This window comes from Aptenodytes forsteri, unplaced genomic scaffold (genome assembly GCF_000699145.1).
Source record: "Aptenodytes forsteri isolate BGI_AS27 unplaced genomic scaffold, ASM69914v1 Scaffold210, whole genome shotgun sequence".
Lineage (NCBI taxonomy): Eukaryota > Metazoa > Chordata > Aves > Sphenisciformes > Spheniscidae > Aptenodytes > Aptenodytes forsteri.
The window spans coordinates 307035-310223 of NW_008795137.1; the positions used below are offsets into that span (position 1 = coordinate 307035).

Sequence of the window (3189 nt, forward strand, 5' to 3'; positions counted from 1 at the left end):
CAATTTGGTTTAACCTATCTATCTGCAGTCCTTAAATTGTTTTTGAATTTACTTTTTTTTACGTAGTTTTACGTTTTCTTTCTAGATAATGAATTATGGATGTGCAGTGTGAGAAATGTATTTTCTGCTGCAGTGGATGGAAACCTGGGTCTCCATTGCTGCCTAGGGTCTGCATTTTCATCTGCACTGTGTTGTTCATGGTATGTATCCCCCCTTTCCTTCTTCCCCTTTCTCAGAACAGTGCTTAAGAAATTGCATTTGTCTTTGCAGAAAACTGAAATGCTCATCTCTGTTCCCCCGAAAAAAAAAAAAAAAAAAAAGGAAAAAACACATTTCACAGCAGACTCTTCCTTCTTCATCACATATGGTCAGTGATAGTCACCTCGCTGAGATCCGTTCAACTCCCAGTGTGTTTTAAGAAGTCCGTTATATACTAAGAAAGGCATATGGCCAAAGCTGCTTGTGCTGCGATTTCTACTGTGTGAATATGAAGCGCGGCAATGGCATCGTGACTGCTTTCCAGCGTGAGCTTATCTTCAGTATTTTGTTTTATCCTGGAGGCATTGACCTTTCTATTATTAGCCTCTCTGAAAGGAAGGAGTACAACCATGTCTTGTCTGTATCATCTTGTTTATGGTTTATATGCGGCTCAAAGTTCTGCCAGAAACTTAGTGTCATTTTACTGCCTGGTTTTACATTCTGCCTGTGATGTACTAATTATCGGGGTGTGACAGAGCACTTATTTCCTATCATAAACCAGGGCTGTTATCCAGGAATGAAATTTTGTTCGAGTCATGAAAGGATGTAACAATATGAAATATTCTCTGAGGGGCATACTCTCATCCTGTTGACATTGATGGGAATGTTACTTTTGTCTTCACTGCGAGAGCCACATAATGAGACAATGGCATTACAATGCCTGCTTTTATTTTTTTTTTAAAGAAACATTTCCCCACAGTGCTGTGAGCACTGGACAGTTGTATACCTCAGCTGAGTACCTGGTGCAGCACTAGCACAGGATATTTAGTATGCTAGAAAGCTACAGTCTTTGTGGATATAAATCAGCATATTTCCTTCCACATCAGGGGCAGTGTACTGTTTTATATTATGGGGAAATCTTGCTCTCAGCTTCACGCTGCCATTTCCTTCCCCTTTTAGAAAGGAAAAAGCAAAGAGACTGCACTTTTAATCCATTCCTAGTAAGGGGAGGATGGGAGGAAAGAAATAAAACAATTTGGAGACTGTGTAGTAGTTTCCTAGTTCCCTACAAGTAGCACACAGTTAATGCACATGACTTAATGGGAATACACTTGCACTCAGCCGCACTTGCCTACGGCAGAAGAGATAATGAAGTTATTTCTGCTTATACCATCACAAGCCCTCACTTGAACAGCAGGAGCACAAGTAGAGACCAGATTCAAACCAAGAGCAAGGGTGAACAGAGTGCAGCCTCCAGCCTGGCCAGGGCTGCTCAGCACCGCTCTTGGAGACGCTGGGTGTTGTTGGACACTTATGCATCATGTTAGAGCCTCACGTTGCTCTAAGTATCAGTGTTTTGTGTATTCACAGGCTGATGGCTATTTCTTCCACGTCTGTGGAAAAGATGGTAAAATTTCAGGACAAGTAAGAAAGTCGGTCTTTTTTGCCAAATTCCAGCAGACTAGACAGCCCACAGTGTTCAGAACATGTGTGATATTATATTGCAGACATTTCTGGTTGTGAGAGCAGAATTCAACCCTGAACTCATTTACATGATTAAAACGAAGCCAGAATGTCCCACCATACTTTTATAGCACTGGAATGCAAATTTTGATTTACAGTTCCAACTCAGTTCCTTTTCTTACTGATATTTCCCCCCTTTTACCCTCCTCCTGAAAAAAAAAAAAAAAGCATTTGCGTCTTTTACTTCTATCTTAAGCATATCTTTCTGATCTTCTACAGACTGAACCTTGACAATTTTGTAAGGAAATAGATGGTTCTTCTGTTCTACATATCCCATAATTTATTGGCTTCTTGCACCTGTCAAATGCCACATTTCCTCCCTCTGGGAGCATGCTCCCATTCATGTAACCCTCCTTGCCCTGTAACTAGAGAAAGAGAGAAAGTTACAGGTGTCAGTTAAGCCATGACTGTTTCTTTGATCTTCCCTAGGGTTTTTTTTTATTGGAATGTTTCTTCCTAAGTGTTTTTCCTGTGTAACTTTACTTTCAAATAGAGCAGCTTTTGTTTCGTTTTCAGTAAGCCCGGAGCCCCAATTCTGCTTGTGCCACCAGTGAAAAGTGGAAGCGATTCCCCTGATCTCAGCAGATCCTGCTGGGTTAAACCTCATCCGCACAAAGAGTTCTGGTCTCCCTGTCATCTTATTCAGAAATGAGATCCCTGTTTGTGAATAACCCTTCAAATCCACCCCTTATTTGAGAAAGCACTCAAATACTTTCCTGAATCGGGAATATGGAAAATATGCACTTTTTTTAACAGGACAATTTAATGATAAAAAAATCAGGTATATTAAAGGAAAAACAGATCCTTACTCATTTTCCGTGGAAGTGATATATCCTTCGTCAGGACCGGATCTCTTTCTAACTGATGTTCTGCAGCTGAAACAGAAGATGAAAGTATGATGCACACATTATTGGGGAGGCCATTTCCTAGTACTGTTCAAGAGGTTGGACATAGTCACTGCTAGCTCTCTCTGCATCACTGAAATGCAAACAGTTCGGCTCATCTCCGTGCCTTCCAGCCCAGACATTCAGACACTTTAGTAGTAATAAATCCTAAAAAGCACATTTTAAAAACTAATGCTATCAGCCAAGGCAGGCATTTTGCACAGCTTGAGCTGGGCATCTAACCGGACCGCTTTCATTTTTGATCCTGATCTTTCTTTCTTTCTCCCCCTGGTTCTTCTGTCCTCGCAAGAAGACGCCGCTGCCTGTGTGAAATGGCAGGAGGCTGTCCGTGCTTCTGAAATAAATAGTTACCCGTGAGGTTTTCAAAAACCCTGAGAACATTTCTCCGTACACCCTCTTTTTCTTCTTGGTCACGCTTTCCCTTTCTTTCCACGCCGAAGCATTCGCTTTGGGGCAGAGCCCAGGCCATTTCTTTCGGGCTTCCTTTTGCTGCGGCTAGCGATGCCTTTTACTCCCTGCCCTCCTGAAAGGGCCCCCGGACGGTACCGCACACCCGGCACCG

The 3189-nt window shown here is 42.2% G+C and overlaps 1 long non-coding RNA gene across 1 annotated transcript; it reads right to left on the minus strand.

Moving 5' to 3' along the window:
* Window positions 1-415: 415 nt before the first annotated feature.
* On the minus strand, window positions 416-3160 carry LOC103898225. Its single transcript, XR_657528.2, has 3 exons — window positions 3019-3160; window positions 2532-2597; window positions 416-1592 (listed from the first exon to the last, which is right to left on the minus strand). It is a non-coding gene; the product is annotated as an uncharacterized LOC103898225 (long non-coding RNA).
* Window positions 3161-3189: the final 29 nt, after the last annotated feature.